Genomic DNA, 9749 nt, shown 5'->3' with positions numbered 1-9749 from the left:
TGCTAGTTGAGAATTGTGAGAATCTTCCTTTCTTTCTTCCTTATAACTCTTCCCTTTTTTATTTTTTTATTTTTCAAATCTTCTTTCTACAGAACTAGTATTCCCCTTATGGTTTTTGGAGTCTCTAGTGCTTTCTTCTACCTCAAAATTAGAAAAATCTTCCCCATCGTTATTTTCAATGTCAATAATATCTTCCACCATTTTCCTTTTTTAGGGGTACTAGCAGGGCTAGAGATAGTAGAAGCATTCTTATATTTTTTGGGGTCTTCAAGAAAAAGGGATTGTTCCATGGAAGTGTTAAGCTTGTTGGGCTTGGAGCACTAAGGGATTTTTGTAGCATGGGATGACTCTAGAGGGGATTTTTCCAAGCATATTTCTTCAATAACCACCGAGGACTTAGGCTCTTTAGGAGCAACATGGTTTTCAATGGGTGAGATACATCTACCAAATCCTAAATGGTGAGTTTAGAAATGATAGTATAGGAAAAAAATGAGACCTTGGTGGATAGGAGGGTTTTCTTCAAGGATGATGTTGTTGATTAGAGAGGAGTATAGGAAAAAAGGGATGTTCACTTTTTCCCCATGACATAGCATGTTAAGAAAAGGAAAATGGTAGCCATGATAGGTCATATACTGACCTTCAAGAGTGAAATACTCAATTAACTAGTAACAAATGGCTCCAAAGGGACTAGGAAGGGAGAACCTATCATACCCATTTCCATAACTAACTCTAACAGGTTCTTTTGTTCCTTCAAAGAATCTATGCCTAAGTTTTCTATAGTCCAACACACCTTTTCTTTCAATTTTCACACCAACACACTCCAGCTGGTAACATCCATACTGAACCCATGGAGGTGGTATGATATCTTTATCCTTAGTATTTCATATTTTACTGACGTTTAAAGTTGATCTATCTCTAATTTTGACATATGTTGTTTTTTATTCGTGTAACTTATTTTATATTTGTCAGATTTCAAAATTGCTTTTTTCTATTAGAGACATGACTCGAATAGAGATTTTTTAGTTATTTCTAGAATTTTATTCTCTTGTTTTCTATTTTTCCATGAGTGTCCAATATAGAGGTTTAATTCAAATAATGAACCTCTATTTAAATGACTTCAAAAAACATATACCTAAAAAATTCAAAATATATTAAATTCATAGTCATTAGAAGGTTCATTTTGAGTACTTCTATCATGAAAAATGACATGTCTTCAAAGGTCCATCTAAACATGGTAGTTGATCACGAAAGCCATAAAAACAAAATAAATCTTACAACCTTTGCAAAACATGTATATTTTGACACTTTCAATATAGACTTTATATCAAAAAAAACTTTCTACTTTCGATCAAAATCCCTTTTACATAGTTTGAATTGAAAGTAAAAGGCTTGATTAAACATGGGTAAAAAGTTACCAAGTACTTTCAATCAACTTTCTATTGAAATCTAACTTGGCTTTTTTTTTCGATTTCTTGGTTCCCATATAAATATATAATGATTTATTTCATTTTACAATCCTCATTAATCAAATAATTCACACTTCATTTGGGAGGTAATATATTCAACTTGTCTTTTTCCAAATTTTGCAAAAGAATTTGAGATGTGACATAAAAATAAAAGAGAAAATAAGTCTTCATGAAATAGTTTGGAGAATAAGAAGGAAAAAAATGTTGAAAAACATTAGGAAGATACTATAGAAGGAAGTAAGGTACATGTACAATATTTTTCCTAGTACGTATCCTTTTGATAGATATTATTTCAATGACTTTAATTCACATTTGAAATTTTATGTAATTTTGCTTGATTTCTAAATTTATATATTTAAAGGGAGGACTCTATAATAATGAGCAGTAATGAATGACCCCATAATATTGGGTTACACATTTTTTAACATGTTTTTTTTCTAAAATCACACATTTTAAAGAAAATATGACAATTTAAGAATTCAGAGACTTGACCCATTTGGATCTAAATTTATTAAAAATGATTAAATAAGCTCCTTTAAGACAAAACTCTCTTGGACATAACTTCTGTAATCTACAGTCATATATATGGTGGAATCTCCTTCACACATATCAAAATTATAATTAAAGTATGCTTTGACATTAGTTTTTGGAAAATTAAATGAATTCACTTGAAAAGTCCAATAGAATATCACACTACTCAAATAAAGATTACCAATACACACACACACACACACACACACACACACACACACACACACACACACACACACACACACACACACACACACAGAGATATATACACATATATATACATATATACATATATACATATATATTTATATGTATATATGTATGTGTGTGTGTGTGTGTGTGTGTGTGTGTGTGTGTGTGTGTGTGTGTGTGTGTGTGTGATATTATATATATATATTATATGATTTCTTAATGACTTTGTATTTTTATTTTTCACTAAACATAGACTTTGCACTATATATCAACTTCTATGTTCAATGCTAATGCAAAAATAGTAAACTACGTAATTTTTTTTTTGAAATATATATAGGCACTACGCATTCATGTGCTCTTTCTATAAAACAAAACAAAATTGAATTTTGATGCATACAAGAGAAGTTATGGATTTGTAAGTGGGCCTATCTCTAGATTATAGGTAATATTGTGCTTTGCAACTTAATGCATTTTTTTGAACATAATCAAATGAAACCAACTACAATCATTATATATCTTTGTTACAAATTTAAATTTGAAAGAATCATTTTTTAATACCTTTTAGAAAAAAGGTTATGCTATAGTAAGTGAATGCCACTATTTAAAATTGTTTCTTTATTTTAAGAAATAAAATTTAAAGGAAATTTAAAAATGGATAGAAATCAATTTAAAAGTTTTTCAAAAAGGATATTTAGAATTCACACACAAAATACCAAAAAATAATTGTTATACATCAAATTTAGAATGCAAAAGGTGTGTGAATGCAAAGTTTGTTTAAAGAATATTTAGTTCAGTATCAAAGCTAGAAAAAAGTATAACCCACTATTGTAGGACCACCCTATTGATATTATATGATGTGAAATATGTTCACAAAATTAGGGTAAGAAGGGATATATGGATGAATTGATAGAGTAGTGGTATTCTATGATATAGAACATTCATCTCCTCCTATTTAAGGCATGGAGTTAGATATTGATGCATACTACATTGCATGGAAAATGTTCTTTGTAGTTTATTATCGAAGTAATTGAAACCAAACAAAACATAAATTCAAAAAAAAAAAAGACTAAATGTGAAAAAATGGAAAAAAAAAAAAAAAAAACAACAACAACAAAAATTATCACCAAAATAGATTATGTCTAAATGGTGTTCATATTTAATGTGTTATCATGGAATTGTGATAGCATAAAAATTCTCAATCACTGAAGAATACATGATATGAAAATGGTTAATTATTTTGGCATATGGATGTAGGGGGAATTGAATCCATGAATAATATTACAAGATTAAAATCTAGGTTGGATATGCAAGATGATCTCTCAACCCATGATATTTACCTAGAAGTCTCACAAGGAGATGACTTGAGATAGATATTGGTACCTTTGGAGTGTGGGAAACATTTTTCTATAAAGGTGTTTATTAGCCCTATGAGAACCCACCTATAGATGAACATTATAAGATTTTTAGTGGTGAATGATTTAGATAAATGATATTCATAACATTATTGATAATAGTTACACATGCACACATACATACAAATTTAAGAAAAAGTCTCATCATTATTAAAACAACAAGATGCATAAATCATTATTGGCCTCAACTAATAAGTTTGGGGTGAATGAGAAAATTGTAAAGTCAAAAATAAAGATGGGGGGTAGAAAATATGGAGGCTATGCCTAAATAATCATTAAACAAATTGATAACCTTTTTGAGATGTCATCCACAAAATTTAAGATATCATCTCAATGTGATACAAAGTGCTAAACAATGAGAGCTTGTCTCATTTGGAACTATAACCTAAGTCCTTGATAGTCCTTATTTGGAAGCGGTTCAATCAGGTACATAACATTCATTTCTCATTAAGACCCAAACCTCTTCAACGATAAATGAACCTTTTACCTATATAATAGTAGGATGTAATATGTTTCTTAAAAATGCTCAACAAGAATATGTGTTATCAATCTCCTCCATATATCTGCTTCATGACATTCTATTCAATATATTCCTCATCTAATATTTCTAGAAATTACAAGAGAATTGACCTATAAAATATAACAAACATATTAAAAATATTGAAAAACATTAAAAATTAAATTTTATCATTTCACAACTTAATATGAGAGCACATGCCTGAAAATGTAGTACTTTCATTGAAACATAAAGATAAGGAGTTCCAATTCTACAAAATTGGCAGAATAATATAAAAGTTATAAAAGGTGTTGATCTTCATGCTTATGGTATTAAGACCACTCAACTTCATTCTTTCATATTTCATAATTCTCATGCAAAGTTATAAACGGATAGGGAAAATTCTGAAATCGATATATATGATGAATATCCCAGGCGTTGAAGGAATAATGAGACCCACATAACTCTCTAAAAAATACAGCTCTTCTTATTTTTTTCCCTCTGTCTGAATCTTCTGATAGCTTCATTGGCCAAGCAATCAGCTTCCCTGTTTTCTTCTCTCTTTATATGTGAAATATCAGAAGTTTTACATTTCCCTATCAAGTTTCGAGCCTTCCGGTAGAAAGGTTCCAAAACATGCCCTGCCGTCACTGCATATAACCCCTTAATCTACAACACCGTTCAAAGTAAAGAAAGCCTTGAATAAGAAGAAAGTATATACAAAATAAAACTAGCAAGATATGAAATAGTACGGTGAAAATATATACTTGATTACAAAGAAGCATAGAGTCCGTGTATGTGTGGACACAATGAAAACCTGCAAGGAGAACATCCTTGAGGCCATGTAAGAAAGCCTCATATTCTGCAACTTCACTACTACAATACTCTCCAATGAATTTGCTTTTCTTTATGATAACTGTGTTATTTTGGGGGGTCTTTAGAAGCCATCCTACACCACAAAGGCCAGGGTTCTTCTTACTTGCTCCATCACAATAGAGTTTCATTATTCTACTACCCATTTTTGGAGTCCAAAGCATAGCTCAGATTTAAGCTACGTGAACTCCTGAAGAAAAGTTATTGTTTGATTCAAATATATAGATTAGCTCTCTTGGTTATCAGATATGGTAAGTGATGGGAATTTCAACAGTCGCATAGTTTTATATTTTTTCAATATTTTACTTATTGGATAGAACGACTAGGGTTCAAAGATTTCAAATTTGTTTAACTGTAAAATATTGCCACCGGAGTTTATGTTTATGGCCTGTCTCTTTTATTTAGATGGTGTTAAAAGTTTTCCCCGGGTATTAATATTTACGATTAGGTGTAATAAATGAAGCTGGTCTCGAGTATGATTCTGGAGCCGTTGATACTGCAAGACTTCTTTGAGAATTTTATAAGGATAAGTACATCTCAGCTTGAGTTACTCTAATTTTCTAGTTTGATTATTAAACACTTTTATATTAGGAATTAAGTCTTAGTGTGTGATGTTTAAGCCGTCTGAATTTTCTATCCATCTTAAAATAGAATATTTCATACAGAGCTTCCACACGAGAAAGAAAAAGACAAGAAGAGGCGAGGGTTTGCTCTTAAAATATACAAATTGTATTATTAGAAATGCAAAAGATATATGATAATTACAAATGATCTATCTTTATAGAAGGAGATGGAAACCCAAAAAGGGTAACCTAAAAGGTACAAAGAGTAAGTTAAAAGGTAAATGCTATTTAATAATTACTAATTAATTATTAAATAAGAATGCAAAAGGTGCACAAAGTGAAATTTTAAGAAATGAAAAAATGTAATTTAATTAATGAAATTAAATCAACCTTTTTCTCTAACACATAACTCTACAAATCCAAGCTCAAAGCCTCTCTATATAGGATTGTTCACTTACTTAGGATGCTTTTGCATCAGGGAAGCTCTCAAAACACTATTTGGGACAATTGATGAACTTAGAAGTGTTAGTTGTGGTGATTGATAAGGGAAGTATTGTACATACTTCATAATTCTTTGGGGTTCAAAAAATTTTGGGCCCTAATTTATTAGAGCATGCGAATATTTTATCAGTAATTTTGGGCCGACATATTGTAATTAATTATGACCCTAAAGCAGAAAAAAAAAATACTTGTATAAAAAGGCTTAGGGTTAGAGATTTTTCCATAAGGTGTGATGCAAAAATTGCTTCTTGAGATGGGATTGAGATGTAAGGGATTATAGATTGTAATTAGGTTGTAATTGAACTAGATGGTAATAATATTGGACTTGCTATTTGGTGGATGTAGCCCAAAGTTTGGGTGAACCACTTTAAATCTTGGTGTCTTGTGTTCTCTTCTGTGTGATTCAATATTTCTTGATATTGTTTATATTTGCATGTAATTGTTATTTCTATCTGAAGTTAATCCTAACAAGAAGTTTAGATTTGGAAAATCAACTCCTAGGTATTTTCTTTCAATTTTTTCAACTTCAGATGACTTAATTACTAAATTTAAATATTTGATGTTTCAATTTAAATATTGCGGATTGGTAAGAAAGAGAATCAAGTAATCCTTTATATACTTTTCCAACTAGGTTATGATTTTTTAAAATATTTGTCTTTATATTCTACTAAAAGAGCCCTTAGTACCTCATGGAGTAGATCATCACTAAATATAATTATTTGTATTACAAAGAAATAAGAAAACTTAATTCAAATGTGTATATTGAAATCTACTAAGGTACAAGCTCTAATTATAGGAAACAAAAATCAATAAAATGCTAAAGGAAACAAATAGAAAACAAATGAAAATGAAGGGAGAAAAGAAGACAAAAATTAATAACTTCAAAAAGGAACTCATATAAACAAAGTAAATCAAATATTGAGAGAGTTAAATAGTCATTTTGTAACAAAATTGGCCATGTAGAACACCAACACATAAAAAAGAAAATTGAGCATAAATTAAGCATACCTTTCTTCTACACAAAATTAATGTAATTAATTTTATCAAAATAATATTCTTCAAATCAAGAAATTACCAAGGGAAAAGACAAATTAAAAGGCAAGGTCTTCTTTTCTTAAGCTATTATAGTTTATGGTGCTACACACCATATGGGCTCTTAACATGATGTAGACTCTTGAAATCCCAATTAGAATCCTCATAATTTGGATAATTCAATATATGACAGCTATATTCAAGTGAATTCATCAATGTCATCATCATCATTTGAGGAGAACCTATAAGATTCCTCTCTTCTTATCTTTTTTCTTTAGTATCTTTCTCCTTTTATGAGACATTTAATTATATAGGGAATCCTCACCAAGTAGAACACATTTGTTATTTCATCCTACCAAGTTATGCTTAAGAGTGATGTTAGTGTATTTATGTTATTTTATTATAATTAGTCCTTTAAACTTACTTATTCACTCATGGAAAATTGACAATTGTTGATGCAAGTTATCATAATTTAAGAGTCCTCTAGAGATGTTTTAACTTCATTTTGACACATCATCCTAGTTTAATGGGTTCTGTTATGCCACTTCTATTGTTTGACCTAAGTCTATCCCTCCTTTCATGGTTTCACGTTCACCTATATGTATTCACCTCTTTTTTAATTTTGTTTGGTTAACAACTTAGTAAATATACATTCTTATTTTGAGATACCCATGGAATAAGAAACCACTATTATGCCACCATCCAAAAATTGGAAATCTTTTAAAAATCATTCAATTTTTTGAGGAATAATATAATTCAATATATTGTTTGATGAATGGATACTACACTTGGCACTCATATATAAAACACAAGCAAAGAATAACATAAAAATGAAAGAGTAAAAATAACCAACTTTTGATTTCTTCAATAAAATGGATCCACAATTTCATGAATTACAACATTACAACCACACGAGCTCAAATGATTGCAAAAACAATAAAATCTCTAAGAAAATTCTACCTATCACAACCATAATCTACATAGGTAGAGTTATTCTTTGTAATGTTTGACCATGACTTTATTTGGCACTAGTTACTACCTTTTAATGCTTTGAAAAGCATAACTTTCCTTTTGTAAAAAATCAGTAATCCAACTTTGCATTTTTTTGCCTTAGTAGTCTTTTATTTATAACTTAAATTTTGGTAATGCCACATTGAATAGACATATCTTTAGTTCAGACATCCAACCAACTATTACAATTATATGATTAAAACTATCATAAAGAGCTCATTAGTGAAAATATATATTTGATGATCATCTTGGTCATTGTTTTAATATTTTACAAAGACTTCAATGGCTTTGAATTTGAGTTTAAAACTTCATTGGAGAAATTGTAGGATAATTATTTTAATATTATTCTCTTGGCCCTTTTTAAAATTTTCATTTTACTACACCTTTGAGGTCCCATCATTGACCACACAACCAAAATAAAGAAACATTTTTAAAAAAATTAAATATATTTTCTTGGGTTGATGAGAGATTTATCTTACATGCTAGATGCCCTTTCTCATTTTTTGAATGGTTAGTAATAAGTTTGGTAATTACTTTATGCTTTATTACCCAAAGGTATATAATAATATCTAGAGAAAATACTTCTTCAAATTCTAGATTGAAAGTTAGAAAAAATATAATTTATCTCTTTGAGAAGATCTATCTATTCACTTGAGATTCTTTAATGGCCTTTAGTAGGTTAAATTGAAGACATCACCAAGATCATTAAATAGTTCAATAGGAAAATAATCACCTAGAATATTTTCTTTCATTTAAAAAATTTAAACCATCCCAAGCACCTCAAGAAAGGTCAATCATATAGTAATCTATTATTCATATTTTCTGAAACTAGAGAAAAATAATTTTGTGGATGAGTTTCTCATCATCTTAAGCCCTAGGACCACTTTTGTGATTAGTGATGAAAGTTTAAAGTCACTTTCCTTGAAATATCATGAAAATAATATCATTTATTTCTTGAAAAAAAGAACAAAAAGAAATAGCATCTTCACTCCAATCTTTAATAAAATTATGAAAAAAAATTCACTTTTTCTCTTTCCTAAAAAAACTATATAATTTCAAATGAATATTATTTCAAGAATACATGCTCTCTCAATGTGTATTCATGAAGATCTTTAAAAATAACAACATAATCTATATGAAAAATATGCTCATTCATACCAACTTCTTTAATTTGGAAAGTGGTAGCATACAAATTTTATTGCATTAGATCCTTTCAATTAAATATGTCATAAAAATAAACTCTAATCCACTCTTTGAGCTTATATTTGATGAATTTGAGTATAAAGTTTTTCTTCCAGTGACCAATGTCATACAATATCATCTAGATATTGGGATCTTAAAGCCACATAAGTTGAAACTTAAAAGGGAGCTCTGTAGGAAGATAAAGACAATTGGAAGAAAAATTAAATCACTAACCACCTAAAAGTTTTAGAATAATAAGCTTAATTATCATATAGATAATGATTTGAGATTCAAAATTAATTAATTGATCTAATAAATGAATAATACACACATTGACAAGTGTTCCAAATAAAATTTTCATTATTGGTTTTGAAATCTTTAGAGTAAGAAACAAAGATGACATCTTTTAAATAAATCTTAGTTTCTTGAGAGAACTTAGACTAAAGTTATTATCTCCACTAAGAGCTTGAGAAACTTTCTTGACTATGGT

This window comes from Cupressus sempervirens, chromosome 3, assembly GCF_028749045.1.
Source record: "Cupressus sempervirens isolate cs-2001-9-10 chromosome 3, ASM2874904v1, whole genome shotgun sequence".
Classification (NCBI taxonomy): domain Eukaryota; kingdom Viridiplantae; phylum Streptophyta; class Pinopsida; order Cupressales; family Cupressaceae; genus Cupressus; species Cupressus sempervirens.
Note: the sequence above shows the minus strand (reverse complement) of the source record.